Here is a 17,960-nt window from a genome sequence, read left to right as displayed (position 1 = left end):
GAGGAGCCATGGGACTGAGTGGAGCCTCTCCGGATGGTACAAACACTGTTGCATTGCTGTTGTTTGTTTTGATCTTATTTTCTTCGGAGTGAAATGGGGACCTGGGTTTTGAATAGGAGCCCTCTGTTCTCTGTGCCCCACAGCTATTGTGTTGAGCTGCGGCAGCTCCCAGACTTATTCTTCTGATGTTTCATGTCTCTGGGAAGGGTGTTAAGGACACCAGTTGAGAAGGAGGAGATGAGGTGAGAAGCTTTGGGAGGACATCAGGAGTAAGACAGTCATCCAAAAGAATAGGAAAACGTAAAGGGTGGCCTCCAGGACGCGGGCGGGCAGTCCATCCTCCTTAGAGGCCATCTCCCTCTGAGTTCCAGGACAAACCCTGCTCATTTGCACACGGCACACGCTGCATTCTCTGCCTCCTTGTCTGTTTTTGAGTGGCTCAACACCTGATTTCCCCTTTCTAAGAATACAGATAGGTCCAAAGACTACTTCATGCAATGAAGAATTACTTCTTTAGTCAGCTTTCTGTTGCTATAGCAAGGGCCTGAGATAACCAGCTGAGTGAGAGAAAAGGTTCACTTTGTCTCATCTTGGGAGGATGTAAGTCTATAACCAAGCAGCCCCAGCACTTTTGGGTCCTCGGGAAGACAGCACACCGTGATGTCTGATGAAGCAAAACTGTTCAACTCACGGCAGATTGGAGGGGATGGAGGGAGGGCAGTGGATTGAGAGCTGCCCCAACATTCCTTTTCATGGGCACATGACTCATTAAGCCTCAATGACTTAAGATATCCTGGCACGTCTTACCTTTTAGGCTCCAAAGGGCCACAGCAGGTACCAAGCTTTTAGCACATGGATCTTTAGGGGACATTCCAGATCTAAACTATAGGAAACATGACATTGTAAATGTGGTCCAGTGCCACTGTGACCATGTGGGGAGGCCAGATTATCCAGTGCAACAGTCCCGGATTGACAGGGTTCCTACATCTAAAACCCCTGGTGGTGTTTCAGCTTCCATGGTTGACTTGTATACTTCCCAGTTTTCCAGAAGCTGGAAGACGAGCTATTCTTTGGAGCCCTGATCGGATTCTCTAAGGATTTTTGACAAGGTGAATGAACAACAATACGAGGAACAGTTTGAGACTCCAGGTGGTATGACTATAAATTATGAATTCTAGAAGGCCAACAAGAAGGTTTGGAAAGTTGAGAGACAATGGATGCCATACATGGATGAGAGCCCAGAGTTTCTCATGAATAGAAAAACTGAAAATAAAATCTGATTAAAGCAACACTGGTCTCCGAGGCAGAACTACCTGGACTCTGTCTTCAATAGTCCCAATGCTGAGCATACTTGGAAGGAGGTAAGAATCTGAGTTCCTTTAGGGATATTACCTCGGCAGAAGGCCTATCAAGTGCCGCCTTCCTTTCCGAGGGACAACATATATACGCAAAAGCCCAAAGCGGGGTAAACATTCATCTCCCTTGACTCAATTCAGGACACCTCTGAGGGGCATCCTGGGCCTCAGAGGTCCCCAGGGGACCACTGCAGCTTCTCAACATTTGCATCACGTCTTCTTTTTGTCCACTCCACTGTCTTCACTCCCTCACAAATGTAGTTCTAGGAGCATTCACCAGTAAGCATTTACCTGTGAATGGAATAGTCTTTTTGTACACCGTGAAGATGTGTCTTTGCCAAGGCACCTTCTGATTGGATTAATAAAGAACTAATGGCCAATAGCTAGACAGGAAGAGGTTTTGGCACGACTTGTGGACAGGTAAAAAGAGAGCAGAGGTGGGGGTGGCAGAGACTCGAGTCAGACACAGAGGAAGCAAGAGATGAGCATGCCATGTTGAAGAAAGGTACTGCCACGTGGTAGAGCATAGATAAGAAATGTGGGTTAATTTAAGTTGTAAGAGCTAGTTAGTAACAAGCCTAAGCTATTGGCCAGGCATTTATAATTAATATTAAGTCTCTGTGTGGTTATTTGGGAAGCTGGCTGGTGAGACAGAGCTGACTTGCAGTAACAACAAAAAACTCTGCCTACATTCACCAGCAGATCGTGAGTGGGCATCCAGACCTCAGAGGCTTTGCTGAAGGATCCTGGTCCAAGAGAGTGGCTAACAAGTGATACGAGGGAACACACTTTAAGATGGCCTTTAAAAAGTTATTTGAATTTTTTTCTTTGTTTTTTTCTTTTTTTTTTTAGAAAGAAAATTACTTTACATGCCAATCCCAGGTCCCTCTCCCTCTTCTCCCCCCCCCCCCCAACTAATACCCTACCTGTCCCATACCCTTTCTGATCCCCAGGGAGGGTGAGGCCTTCCATAGGGGTCTGTCATATCCTTTGGGATAGGGCCTAGGCCAACCCCCTTGTGTCTAGGCTCAGGGAGTATCCCTCCATGTGGGATGGGCTCCCAAAGTCCATTCCTATGCTAGGGATAAGTACTGATCCACCACAAGAGGCTCCACAGATTTCCAAGGTCTCCTCACTGACACCCACATTCAGTGGGTCTGGATCAGTCCTGTGCTGGTTTCCCAGCTATCAGTCTGGGGACCAAGAGCTCCCCGTTGTTCAGGTCAGCTGTTTCTGTGGGTTTCACCAGCCTGGTCTGGACCCCTTTGCTCATCAGTCCTCCTCCTCTGCAACTGGATTTCAGTTCAGTTCAAGGTTTAGCTGTGGGTGTCTGCTTCTACTTCCACCAGCTGCTGGATGAAGGTTATACTATGGCATATGAAATAGTCATCAACCTCATTATCAGGAGAGGGCATTTAAGGTAGCCTCTCCTCTGTTGCTTAGATTGTTAGTTGGTGTCATCTTTGTAACTCTCCAGATGTTTCCCTAGTGCCTGATTTCTCTTTAAACCTATAATGTCTCCCTCTATTATATTATCTCTTATCTTTCTCTCTTCTGTTCTTCCCCCAACTCAACCTCCCTGCCCCATCATGTCTTCCTCACCCCTCCTCTTCTCCCCTTCTCATTCTCCTTGTTCCCCCTCCCCTCCCCCCACGCTCCCAATTTGCTCAGGAGATCTTGTCCCTTTCCCCTTCTCCAGAAGAACATGTATGTCTCTCTTAGGGTTCTCCTTGTTTACTAGCCTCTCTGGCAGCTTGGACTGCAGGCTGGTAATCCTTTACTCTCTGTCTAACATCCACATATGAGTGAGTACATACCATACCTGTCTTTTTGTGATTGGGTTACCTCGCTCAAAATGGTTTCTTCTAGTTCCTTCCATTTGCCTGCAAATTTCAAGATTCCATTGCTTTTTTCTCCTGCTGAGTAGTACTCCATTGTGTAAATGTACCACATTTTCTCTACCCATTCTTCAGTTGAGGAGCATCTAGGTTGTTTCTAGGTTCTGGCTATTACAAATAATTTACTTGAATTTTTTGAGATTACAGTACATTTGCGTCATTTCTTCCTTTCCTTTCCTCCTTCCAGACCCTCACATATAACCCCCTCCTTGCTCTCTTTCAAATTCATGGCCTCTTTTTTTCATTTATTGTTAATATATATATATATACATATATATTCTTATATACATATGTATATACATATGTATACATATACATATGTATGTATATGTATGTACATATGTATATATATATGTACATATACATAATATATATTATTATGTATACAACATTCAGCTTCCATGTATATCTGCACACCAGAAGAGGGTACCAGATCTCAATACAGATGGTTGTGAGCTACCTTGTGGTTGCTGTGAATTGAACTCAGGACCTCTAGAAGAGCAGCCAGTGCTCTTAACTTCTGAGCCATCTCTCCAGCCCATATATACACATAAATACATCATGCTCATATAAATTTTATGATATTTATTCTATTTATATGAAGAACAAGATGGGAATTTTGATTAGGTTTACATTGAATTCACAAATGGCTTTTGAAAAAATGGTCATTTTTTATAATATTAATTCTACTATTACTTGAGCATAGGATGTTTCTTCATATTTTAGTATCTTTCCCCATCTCTTTCTTCAGAGGTTCAGTTTTTATTGTAGAGGTCCTTCACCTGCCTGGTTAGGTTTATTCCTGGATATCTTGTTTTCTTTGAGACTATTGTGAGCCATCTTGTGTGTCCTGGGAATTGAACCTGGGTCCTCCAGAAGAGCAGCCTGTACTCTCAAGCCTCCCTCTTTGAGGCTATTGTGAATGGGAGTTATACCCATGGTCTCCTTCTCTGTATGTTTGTTGTGGGTATAAGAAACGCTATTGGGGGGAGGGGGCTGGAGAGATGGCTCAGAGGTTAAGAGCACTGACCGTTCTTCCAGAGGTCCTGAGTTCAATTCCCAGCAACCACATGGTGGCTCACAACAATCCATTATGAGATCTGGTGCCCTCTTCTGATGTACAGATATACATGGAAGCAAAATGTTGTATACATAATAAATAAATAAAATCTTTTAAAAAAAAGAAATGCTATTGGTTCTTGCAAACTGATTATGAATCTTGCCACATTACTGAATTTATTTTCATTTCTAGAAATTTCTGTTAGAATTTTGGGATCTCTAATGTATGATGTCATTTGCAAATAGTGACGGTTTAATATCCCTATATTAATATATATATATATATATATATATACATATATATATATGTATGTATTTCTCCCTTTAATTTTCTTCTCTTGACTTATTGTTCCAGCTAGTGCCTTTAGCACATTATTGGAAAGGAGTGGGATAGGAGACATCCCTGTTTCATTCCTGCCTTCAGTGGGATTGTTCAAGTTTTTCTGTACTTAGGTTGATGTTGGCTGTGGGCTACTCATGTATAGCTTTTTGCTATGCGGAGGCATGTTCTCTCTAGCCCTACATTCTCTGAGCTTTTATCATGAAGGCCTGTTGATTTTATCAAAGGCTTTCTTTTGCATCTATTGAGATGACCATGTGATTTTTGTCTTTAAAACCATTTGAGTGGTTTATTACTTTCTTGACTTGTGTATGTTGAACCATCCTTGCATTTCAGGGACAAAGACAACTTAGTCACTGTGGATAATTTTTTATTATGCATGCCCATATTTGCAAATATTTTATTGAGCACCTTTGAATCCATGTTCATCAGGAAGATTTGCTGTAATTTTCTTTTCTTTTGTGTCCTTACTGAGTTTGGGTATTGGAGTGAAGGAAGAAATTCTGAGAGTTCTCTTTCTGTCATCTCCTCCTCCTATAGTTTAAGAAGCCCTGACTGTAGATCTTTGAAAGTCTGGTAGAATTCTGCTGTGAATCCATCTGGCCCTGGACATTTTTTGAGTTAAAAGGTTTTTTATTACTTTTTCAAGTTCCTCATTTGTTAAGGGTCTGTTTAGGCTTTTGACTTCTGGGTTTAATTTTGGTGGTTTGGCTGACTCTATAAATTCATCCGTTTCTTTTAGGTTTTCCAATTTAATAGGCTATAAATTTCTAAATTTCTTTGTTCTGTTATAACGTTTCCCTGTTCATTTCTGATTCTGTTAATTTGGGTTCTCTCTTTATTTCTGTCGGGTAGTTGGTCCAACACTCTGTCAATCTTTTTTATCTTGTCAAAGAACCAGCTCTTAGATTCCTTGATTGTTTGGTTTTCTGATTGATTGTTTTGTTTCCATTTCATTTGTTTTGATTCTTATTATTTATTGGCATCAACTTGTTGTCTATACAAGTTTTTGAGTTGCATCATCAAGCCATTTATATGTTTTCTTTCTGATTTTTTTTTAATGTGGGCACGTAAAGCTATAAATTTCCTCATGGGACTGCTTCAGTGAGTCTCGGAGGTTTTGTTGTATTTACCTTTTCACTTAGTTCCAGGAAATTTTTTATTTCATTCTTGATGACTTCTTTGAACCATTCATCACTGAGTAATGAGTTATTTAATCTCCATGTGTTTGGGTATCTACTAAAGATTTGTTTGCTGCCAGTGCTAAGTTTTGTTGCATTGTGGCCAGCGAGAGTACATGGAGTTATTTCAATCTTTTTGAAATTTTAGATTTGTTTTGTGTCCCAGGATGTGGTCTGTTTTAGCTTCCTTGTGCTGATGAGCAGAACGTGTCTCCTTCACTGTTTGATGGAATCTTCTGTAGACATCTGTTAAGTTCCTTTAATGTATGTTATTATTTAATCCTGATGTTTTTCCATTTATTTTTTGTCCTGATGATCCATCTGTTGGATAAATGGAGTATTGAAATCATCTACTACTAATGGATTGATATTAATCTGTGTCATTAAACCCAGCAGTATGTGTTTAATGAAATTGGGTGCCTCAGAGTTTGGGGAGTATGATTAGTGTAGCAATGCCTTCCTGGTTAATTGTCCCCTTGATGAACATGAAGTGTTTTTTATCTCTTTTGATGAGCTTTAGTTTGAAGTCTATTTTGTCAGATGTTAGGACTGTGGTGCTTTCTTGATTCCCGGTGCCACTTGATTGGAGCACCTTTGTTCATCCTTTTCCTCTAAGATGGTGCCTATTTTTAAGACTGAGATGTGGTTCTTGTAGACAACGGATAGGTGGATTTTATTTCTTCATCCACTCAGTCAGTCTGTGTCTTTTTCCTGGAGAACTGAGGCCATGAAAATTATTATTAAAATATGTGTGTAAATTGTGGTCACTGTGTTGTTCATCTTTGATACTGGTGTTTGTGTTCTCAGTGGTACTTTGTGTTTTAGTAAGTAAGTCTTTGTATTTCTCTCCACAGTCAAATAGCTATGCTCATTCTGAAATATTGCTTGCTGTATTTGCTTTAGGCTTGGTTTGTTAGATATAAAAATTTAAAGGCTATTAAAGGCTATTTCTATTATGGAAAACTCCTCTTTCTATTTCAACTGTGGTAGATAGTTTTACAGGGGATATTAGCCTAGGTTGGTCTTCATGGTCTTTTAGGACTGGGAATGCATTGCTCCAGGCTCCTCTGGCTTTCAAAGTTCCCATTGAGAAATCAGCTGCTATTCTGATGGGGTTTCCTTTACATGTCACTTGTGATTTTCTTTTGCAGCTTTCTTCTCTCTGTATACCTAATGTCTTAGTTGTGATATGCCATGGTGATTTTTGTTTCTTGTCTTGTCTATTTGGTTGTGTGTGCTTCTTCTGTAGCTGTATGGGTGTGTCTTTCCTTAGTTTGGGGATGTTTTCTTCTACGATCTTGTTAAAGATCTGTTCTATGCCATTGACTTGAGATCCTTCTCCCTCATCTATGTGTATAATTCAAAGGTTTAGCTTTTTCCCGGTGTCCCACATTTCCTGTGTGTTGTTAAACTTCTCGTGTTTCTTGCTTTTTTGGTCTAGATTCTCTATTTTTGAGTCCTGATACCCTGTCTTCTGCTTGACTCATTCTATTTTTAAGACTTTCCTTCACGTTTTTTAGTTGGGCTGTTGGGTTTTTCAATTACATCTCCACTTCAGGTCCAGTCCTATTTGATGTTTCTGTCTCCTTGCTGAACTGTGTTTCCAGTCCCAGCTTGTCTTTGTCATTTCCATCAGCTTTACGTTGTGTGTTCTTGGGCACCACTCAGGCATTTGCTCTCTTTGTATTCTTTTTAAGCACATTAATAAGTTTCATTGTGTTGTCTTTAAACTCCTTTAGTTCTTTGATGAACTTTATGATTGTTCTTTTAAGTTCTGTGTCCCAAGATTCAGCTAGGTAATCCCCCCTGGCAACCATTTCTATAGGACTGGGGTGTTGACTGTCATGATCTTTCATAATGTTTGTATTTTTTTATAAGTTCTGGACTTGTGAACTTCTTTTGTTAGCCTGATATGGACAGAACAGGTTGGGACAGAAGAGATGATGTACAGGCAGGTTGGGTCTAGAGGTTGGAAATGGCTTAGGCAGAATGAAGTCAGAGGGGACTATAGTAGTGTGTAAGATGTGAATCCTAGCCCAGGCCTGGAGTGTGGGGTGGGGTAGATCTGGATGGATGGAAACATTGGATCTGATATGGGAGGAGCCTGTGTGTCAGGGGCAGGCAGACTAGAGGTTGTTTGCATTTTGAAGGCAGAGGTGTAGAGTAGGCTTGGGCACTTTATGTGAGACCTGGGCCGGATCTGGGGGTTTCAGAGGTAGGTAGAGGAGGCTCAGGCAGACTAACTAGGCTTGACCCTAGAGAACAATGTGTGGGATCTAGCTGAGTAGATAGGTGCTAAGAAACCAGATCGCCAACTGCAGAAGTACTCTTAGTCCCTGGAGTGCTGAAGCTACAAGCATTGAAACTTTTGCCTGTGGAGAAGTTAGGATAAGAAGATACAGTTAGAAAATAATGAGGCACTGGAGGTCAGAGGAAGTTGTAGTTAAATGGAGATGGCTGGCTATTGCTGGGGGCAACTACTGTACTATAAAAGGTGTATAGGTAATTAATTACTAAGGTAAGACATGCTATAAATACCAGAGGACTTACCTAGCATTATGTAAGAAACCCTTATAGTCACAGGGCAAAAACAGCAGAGGAATCAAATCTAGGTTTTAATTGTAAGATTTGCGGAGTTCTGTAAAATATGACTTCTCATAACAAGTTCATTATATTAAGGGTAGGGTCTTGACTGGGAAGATTTAGAATGGGGAAGTTCAATGCTTGTCAACTTGACTGCATCTGGAATAAACTAAAACCCAAGCATCAGGGCATACCTATGAGGGATTTTCTTGATTAGATTATTTGACATGGGAAAACCCCCAATAAGTGTGGGTCATACCTTCTTAGCCATGTAAAAGGACATGGAAGAAGGAAGATTTTGCCTGCTTGCTCTTACTCCTGATGGCAAGTTCATCAGGATGCTGCTTCTGGGGCATCTCTTCACTGATATTAGAACACACTTCTTCAGGATTCCAACATAGACTGAAGACAAGCAGTTCTCTAGGGCTTCCCTGGGACCACAGCACCAGATTGGGACGGCTAAGACATTCAGTCTCGTGGATGGTTGGCCTTGCCATCAGGAGAGAGCATTGTTGGACAGTCACAGAACACAACCACTAACCCACTCTGATAAAGCCTCATATACATATACACAGATATATGTGTATAAGTATGTACATATGTGTGTACATACATGACAGAATAAATACATACTCATTCTATTTGCTATGTTCTTAATATGTATTCATTCTCTCTGTTCTGTTCCTCTAGGATAGTAGTTCTCAACCTTCCTAATGCTTTGACTCTTTAATACAGTTCCTCAGCTTGTGGTGACCCCAAACCATAAAATCATTTCATTGCTACTTCATAACTGTAACTTTGCTACTGCTATGAATGTAATCTATATATTATAAATATTTGATATGTGATTCCACAAAGGGGTCATGACCCACAGGTTAAAAACCACTGTTCTAAAGGCTTCTGACTAATACTGAAGGTTTAAGTCACTGCATTTCTGAAGTCAGATAATTGGGCGAAGAGGTTCCTGAGCCCAGTGTGCAGCCCCCCTGATCTACAGGTTTCTGAGACGCACCAGCTGAGGCTAACTGTGTCTACTGGCTCACAGAATGTTAAGCAGGGTTATCTCTTTAGCTTGAGATGAAAACAAGAGGCAACAGTGTTGTGGAATGTTTATTTGACCAGACAAAGATGTGTTACATTTGTTTATGTTTCATTTGTTTAATATGTAAAGAGGTGTTGCTTTACCTGCCTCAGGCACCTGATTGGCCTAATAAAAAGATGAACGGCCAATAGCTAGGCAGGAGAGGGATAGACAGGGCTGGCAGGCAGAGAATCTGGACTCAAGAAGAGAGAGAATGAGAAGAAGAGAAAGAAGGACAAAGAGAGGGTGACACCTGGGGCCAGCCAGGCAGGCAGCTGCCAGACAGACACAGAGTAGGATATACAGAATGAAAGAAAGGTAAAAATCCCTGAGGCAAAATGTAGATCAAGAGAAACAGGTTAATTTAAGTTATAAGAGCTTGTGGGACAAGTTATAAACTAAGGCCGAGCATACATAACTAATAATAAGTCTCCATGCCATGATTTGGGAGCTGGTTGGTGGCCCAAAAGAAAGCCTGCTACACAACAGTCGTTCTAATATATACTGCCTGAACTGCTGTGGGTCATTAACCAGATTCCTCTACCTGGGCACCCCATTTTACAGATCTCTGGTCTAGCAAGAAGGTTTGTGAACCCCATGTTTGGCACTTACCCTTTGGTGCTTCATGAGAGATGCTGATTTTCAAATTATTCCTCTCCCTCATGACACTGCTGACCACCTCCTTGGTGGCATGCATTTCCTTGTGTTTCTATCTTTAATTGCAGAGTGAGAAATCTGCAGGTCAAGTCTGCCTTTGAGACTACATCTTGCTCCGTACTGACATCAAGGTGTGCTCTGGTGTTCACAATGGGCCCTCTGTAAACTTCCCACAGCAGTTATATGTGTGGTGTGGCATAAAGATTTCTGAGCAATTCATCATCAAGTTGAAAACCACACTAGATCAGTCAAAGGAAAATTTTTAAGTAAGGAAATATATATATATATATATATATATATATATATATATTATATATATATGACTAGATTCTTGAAGCTTCCTGTGCACCAAGAATAGAACAGATGACCCTCCCCCAGTTCCTGGAGCCTACATGTATTTGTCCAGATTTAGGTCAGCTGTGACTAAAGACCTGCAGTAACACTAGCTTGCCCACGACAGCTCACACATGAATGACTTTAGGAGGGTCATTTGAAGTGACAACTATGTTCTCTGAGGTCCCCAGGGACCCAGTGGAAAGGACCCTATCTTCACGATTCAGTGGGTAGAACTCTAGTCACTACATCTGTGTCTCCTGAAGCAAGATGAAGGAAGTAGAAAAAGAAACAGCCCACAGTTTGCTACATTACAAACTAACCAAGATTCTTATACTATGGCAACTATGTGCACAACTGAAAACAAAGCCAGCTACTGTCAGAGAATCACCAGGTACCAGCTATCCATCTCTTCCAAATTCTAAAAACAACCCCCAAGACCTCTGCATGCTCTGAAATTCAAGTGTGATTGCAATTTGGAGGCAGTTTTGCCCTAACCTCACCCTTAGGACATCACATTCTGCCTAGAAATAGCAACTGTTTCTGTGTCCTCTGGGAGAGGGTGGAATAGCCCTAGGTACAAGGAAAATGTGCACATGACACAGCTCATTAGCTCTGCTCAGGTCCTCCCAGAAGGGGCTGAATACAGAGCTCTGTTCATCCCTCTCCCCTATTTTCTCTCTTAGTCTCCATAGACAAATACTAAAGAGAACAAACAAAATATGATCCCTTCCTAAATATCTGAGACCAATCAAGGGGGACGCCTTCCCCCACTACTGTCCACCAACTGTTCCGTAGAAAACTTTGGAAAACAACAGACAAAGGAATTTAGGGCATGAAACTGCCAGAGAGCCCGGTGGGAAACACAACTCTGCATCATTGCTTCTTCTATCTGGCTGACAGCCTCTTGGTGTACTTCGTGACATCACCAGGAGGGATACAAAGCTCTTGTTCTGCCTGGAAGTGACATAATGTGGCTGTTAAACTCAAATATACAAAGGCTTCAAGAGAAGGAGGTGAGGACCAAGGGTAATTGGGAACCGTTCTGGTTTTACAGAGAAGTGTTTCTAACCATAGTCTAGAATGCTTGTCTTAGATTAAACTGCACCAATGGCACCAAAGGCTCAGGTCATCTAGAGCACACACAGCATTCTGGTAGGTTTTTAAATAGGGTCTGGTTTTTTTTGTTTGTTTAATTTCTTGGGGTGTTTTGTTTTGTTTTGTTTTGTTTGAGACAGGGTTTATCTGTGTAGCCCTGGCTGTCCAGGAACTGGCTCTGTAGACCAGGCTGGCCTCAAACTCGAGATCGGAGATCCGCCTGCCTCTGTCTCCCAAGTATTGGGATTAAAGGCATGCACCACCACTGCCTGGCTTAAAGTTGGGTCTGTTTTAAAGACAATTATAAGATCCTAGAATCTTTAGTGATTACTAGAAATTGCAGATAACAGGCGCTCCCCCACCCACACAATATGACTGGACGGGAAGTATGAGAGCACAGATCCACTGTGACTTTGCTCATTGGGCAGTTTCATCAGTCTCATCTTTAAAATTGTAGTCGCAGGCTAGGCTTCAAGTGTGTTTCCAATATATAGTTCTTGTCAGTGTGGATTACCAATTTTCAAATTGTCATTCAATGCTTTTTCTCTTTATAGACTAACAGTTTTTAAATTAGCAATGAAATCCACCCTTTAAGTATGTGATTTTTGCCAGGCGGTGGTGGCTCATGCCTTTAGTCCGAACACTTAGGAGGCAGAGACAGATGGATCTCCATGAATTGGAAGCCAACCTGGTTTACAGAGAGAGTTTTAGAACAGCCAGGGTTATTACACAGAGAAACCCCAGAAAAAAAAGTGATTTTTAAGGACAGGATAGGCTAGCCTAAAGAATTTTATATTGTGCTCAGTCATCAGCAGGCCACAGAAATGACGATCTCTTCCATTTTCCTTGATGAAAATCAAGAATATAAAAGCTCCTGTATCTATTTTATACACTTCTAAGACATGGTATCAAATATGACACCTCTTCTAAGAACTACACCCAAATGCTCATGTATAAATTCTTATTTCCCCACTCCTATTCTCCCAATATCCCCCAACACAGGCCTCCCTAATTCTGTGTGATTCTCTCTCTCTCTCTCTCTCTCTCTCTCTCTCTCTCTCTCTCTCTCTCTCTCTCTGTGTGTGTGTGTGTGTCTGTCTGTCTGTCTGTCTGTCTGTCTCTGTCTCTCTCTTCTCTCTCTGTCTCTGTCTCTCTATGTCTCTGTCTGTCTGTGTGTGTGTGTTGTCTGTCTCTCTGTCTCTGTCTCTCTCTCTGTCTCTCTGTCTCTGTGTATGTGTGTGTTTTCTGTCTCTCTGTCTCTGTCTCTCTGTCTGTCTCTGCTCTCTGTGTGTGTCTGTTTCTCTCTCTCCCTCTCTCTCTGTCTCTCTCTGTGTGTCTCTGTGTCACTGTCTCTCTCTGTCTCTCTCTGTCTCTCTCTCTCTCTGTCTCTCTCTCTCTCTCTCTCTCTCTCTCTCTCTCTCTCTGATGACCCACTAAGTCCAGACTCCAAGGAAAACTGACCACACTTCAAAGAGCAATAATCCCCCCTCTCCAACAACCACGCACTGCCCAAGACTCCTCAATAATGGGTAAGGCCTGGAGATCATCTACACTGAGATTTTTGCCACAGCTTCTGTGAGTCCATGGTTGCAACAGCCAAGTCATGACCAGAACACAGCACCCTATGGAACATCTCCCCATTCTCCAGCTCTTACATCCTTTCTGCCCTCTCTTGGGCTGTGCTTCCTGAGCCTTGGTGGTAGTGAGGTTAATCTAGATGTCTTATTAAGGGCAGAGCTGTTATGGGATTTCCCGCCCAGTTCCAAAGCCTCCTTGCCCCAAATGAACACTCAGACACTATGTTAATTATAAAACTGTTGGCCGGTGGCTTGAGCTTCTTATTGGCTAGTTCTGTCATAATTATTTACCCATATCTGTTAATCTATGTATTGCCATGAGCCTGTGACTTACCCATAATCCGGCATGTTACTCCTTCAGCAGCATGGCAACTCTGGTCGGCTCCTGCCTACTTTCCCAGAATTCTCCTCATCTCCTAGTCCTGTCTATCTTCCTGCCTCATTGACTGAACAGTGTTTTATTCATCAACCAATAGGAGAAACATATACAGAAGGACATCCCCATCATGGAGCTGACTCAGTCTCTTATTCTCCACACTTGGACCAGTTACGCATTTCTGCATTGGCTGCTGCCCACTCTAAAAGAAAAGTCTCTCTGCCCAAAGCTAAGAGGAGCCAAGTCTATGGTTATCAGCATTTATATTTAGAATGTAGTTTGATAGCAAGACTGCTTAGCAAAACAACAAAAGTAGATTCTAGGGCCTATGACATCCTCCACCCCCTTTTGACCAGGATTACAGTACCAGGAATGAAATTCGTCTCTGTGAAAAAGGTCTCAAATCCAATTAGAAATGTTTCCCCCGTAACAGTCATGCCACAATTGCAGCAGTTGGTACAGCTGGCCTGGCAGGTTGTATTTCAGCGTGTAGGGTCCAGTACTGGGTAAGACCACTGGTGTCTTTTCTCCCCTAGCAGCCTGGAGAGCACCTTCCAGAATTATGAATGCTGACCAGTCAGGAGGAAGTCTTCTAGTTAATTTGTGTGTAAAGGATAATGTTTTTTCTGCTGCCCAAAAGCAATTGCCCTAAAGGAAACACAACCTAAAGCCAATGCTAAATTCAATGCTAAATAAGAAAGAACCAATGTTCTAGCATCCAGGTGTGGTGATGCTTGTGTATTTTCAGAAAATGAACGATGTCCCAGATGGCTCCTGATCTGATGAATCCACCCAGGACATCCAGAGACCACCAGATGAATGAGACATCTGAAGGCAGACCAAAGACCAACCTATCAAGAGGAGCTATCCCAGGAGGAAGAGGAAGCTGGTAACTTGGAGAGATATCAGGACTTTAACTCATCAATCTGTGACTTTGAGGAAACAAAGACATTATATGACTGACTCCCAAAATGATGCTGTTTAATGACTACATTATATGTTAATTATCAACTTGTCTATGCAGAATCCAATTTTTTGATGGGGGGATAAAAGACACACCTGTGATAGGAGACAGTATGATATTGTTTTTGCCATGCTACTGATTGTTTATAAAGGTTTATGTGGAATAGGCTGCGTTACACCCATTTTGCTCAGTAAAGTTTTGCAACCAATCAATAGAATTAAGAAAGCTCTCCCCAAAACTTGCAATGATTAGTAAAACTATGAACATTACAGTAAAAATATTAGCAGAAATTAATCTAGAGATAGGTGAATTGAGGACCACAATTTTAGACTATCCATGGAGGCAATGCATTTTGCCATAGCCTCTATTACGGCCACAGTTTTTTCTTTTAAAAATTAGTAGGAAGGAGGAGATGTTGGGAGAACAAGTTTTTTGTTCAAAGATCCCTAGGGAATTGTTAAACATGCAGGATCCTCTCCTCAATAGGGGAGATAAAATACTTGTTTTCATGCTCAGAAATCTGCGAGTGGACTTTGTTAATGACCTGGAAACCCTTTGCTATCTGTGGAGACAGACCTCACCCACCATGTGTTATAGAGGCAGACTTCATCTTAGATGTTTATCCCAGACTTTTCCCTCCCTAGACCTTTATCTTTAGCTACCCAAACTATTTTAAAATATGGTGATATGAATAAGAATGGCCTCATGTATTTGAATGCTTGGCCTATAAGGAGTGGCACTATTAGGCCTATAGTGTATGGCCTTGGAGTGGGTGTGGCCTTGTTAGAGTAGGTTTGACCATATTGGAGGAAGTGTGTCACTGTGGGGGTGGGCACTGAGGTCTCATATGCTCAAACTACACTCAGTATAGTTCACAAATCCTTCTACTGCTTGCAGATCAAGATGTTGAACTCTCTGTTCCTTCTCCAGAACCATTTCTGACTGCATACCACCATGATAATAATGGACTATACCTCTGAACTGTAGCCCAGCCCCAATTAAATGTTTTCCTTTATAGGAGTTGCTGTGGTCATGGTGTCGCTTCACAAAAATAAAACCGTAACTAAAACACCATCCATTGGGGGGGGGATGTCACATATATTTTATAGTCTGTTGACCTCTATGTTATATTGGTTAGAAACCACACTGGATTCTGGGTCTTACAGATACTGTCTTCATGGTCACATGTTTTTTGCAAAAGATTTCTACGTAGTCACACCCTAAGCTTTATTGTGCATCTGGACTTGGAATGACTGTTGCCTGGAAACCTTTCATGTGCTGGCAATGAACTGAAGGGACCAGCCCCCATTTTGGCAGCCGTAACAGCCTAACACGTGCTTATCTGACCTTGCCTTAGTCACTAGGAGGTCAGATGCCTGCCTCGTGGCAATGAACCAATCAGAAGTCAGCTGGTGGTGCTATGCTTTATGTCTCTGGGTGTGCTTTACGGGCAAGTGCACAGCAATGATTCGCAGAGCATAGCAATTGCCCCGGGAGGGCCTATGGGCCATAACAACCAGTTGACCAATCAACACAGGGCAAGCCTGGAGGCACACCAATCCTGAGCCTGTGCGTACCCCTAGACACTCCCCTTACGCTGCCCTATAAGATCTCTATGCTGTGGCTTCGCTGCGTCTTTCCTAGCCATCCGCCATGGTGGATGGATGAAAGGCCAGAGCTAACATGGGATTAGCTCATTAAACAGCTACAATAAAGCCTTGTGCTGTTTGCATCAAGCTTTCGACTCTGCCTGGTGATTGGGGTGGCCGTGGTCCTGGGACGAGATCCTGGGGGCCTGAGCCTCCAGGGGTCTTTCAGAACCACTTGGCATCAGACTCTCTGAGGTTTGATCCAGGTTTACAAGTCAATCTGAATGGAGTTTTCATTCTCACCTCTTTATGGCCCATTTTCCTGCCTGACACCTGCAGGGTCCCCCTCAAGTCAGTATTCCTTTTCCTTCTTCCATGTCACCTGTGTTCTACCATCCCTCTGTATATTGATGGACTGAGATGAGGTCTCTCTATGTAGACCGTGCTGACCTTGAATTCACAGAGTGCTGGGATTAAAGGTGCTCACTACTGTACCTGGCCCTTATTATTTTTTAAGTTGGGTCATGAGATAGTAGGTTTCCACATAGCTTTTCATACCCTTTTCCTTGAAATTAGTCCTCCTCTTCACCACCTAGTTTCCTATATTCCCATGCTCTTCCCTGCTTAAGCCTTTCTGTCCCCAGCTTTCCACATCGAGTCTTTCTTTTTACGTACAATCACCTATCATCCTCCTTTTTTGTGTCCCAAGGCTCCTTTTGAGTTGCCCGGCTTACGCTTATGCTCCAAGTTAAAAACACAAAACAAAAGATTTAAAGCTGGGGACTGCATATGAGAGAAGCATGCTGTTTATATTTTAGTGAGGGATTTCACTCAGTATAAATTTTTCTCATTACATCCATTTATCTGAAAATTTCATTTTCTACAGCTAAGTAATATTCCATTGTCTATATGAACCGTATTTTTCTTATACAGTCTCCTATTGATGGACATCTAGGTGGCTTCCAGTTCACAGGGATGAACAAAGCAGCAATGTGTGTGGATGTTCAAGTGTCTCTGTAGTGGGATTTAAGTCTGTGCATGTGTACTATGGCTCTATAGTATAATTTGAAGTCCAGTATGGTAATTCTGCCCCTTGCATCCTGTTTGTTCAAAGTGTTTTGGCTAGCCATGCGTTTTGTGCTGCTATATAAATTGTGACATTTTCCCCCTATGTCTATGAAGAATGGCTAGCGTAGGATGAAAATAAGGTTTAATTTTTTTTATTATCATGAGGGGCATATGCACAGAGTTGCACGTGTGTAAAGGTCAGGGAACAACTTTGTGGAGTTGGTGCTCTCCTTTCACCTATATGTGGGTTTCAGAAATTGCTTCTGAGCCACCCTCTGAACCAACTCACAGTTCCCTTTGGTGTTATTTTAATTTGAAAATGTTTTAAGAAGTCAACAACAACAAAAAAATTCACCCATGGCTTTAAGGAAAGTTGATGTGATCCTCTTTAAAAGTTACTTTGGAGTTGTTCAGAGTTACAACTCCAAGAAATCATCTAGAATGCCATGAATTCAAATAAGATTACCCAAAGGCAGCGGAGGGAGGCAGAAGCAGGCGGATCTCTGTGAGTTCGAGACCAGCCTGGTCTACAGAGTGAGTTCCAGGAAAACCTCCAAAGCTACACAGAGAAACCCTGTCTCAAAATGCCACCCCCCCCAAAAAAAAAGATTACCCAAAGGTTAATAATCCATACTTCAAAATTTCAAACTGAATTATGATGGCAAGGGACACTCTTTGTTTCTTGCTTGTGTGAGGTTTTGGGGTTTTGTTTTGTTTTGTTTTTTGGGTTTTTTTGTTTGTTTGTTCGTTTTTTGTTTTTTTTGAAGTGTTGCTCCATGTTACCCATTCCATCCCTTGAAC

The sequence above is a fragment of the Cricetulus griseus genome, chromosome 4 (assembly GCF_003668045.3).
Source record: "Cricetulus griseus strain 17A/GY chromosome 4, alternate assembly CriGri-PICRH-1.0, whole genome shotgun sequence".
NCBI classification, from domain to species: domain Eukaryota; kingdom Metazoa; phylum Chordata; class Mammalia; order Rodentia; family Cricetidae; genus Cricetulus; species Cricetulus griseus.
The sequence above is the reverse complement of the archived record's forward strand: the minus strand, read 5'-3'. Positions refer to the sequence as shown.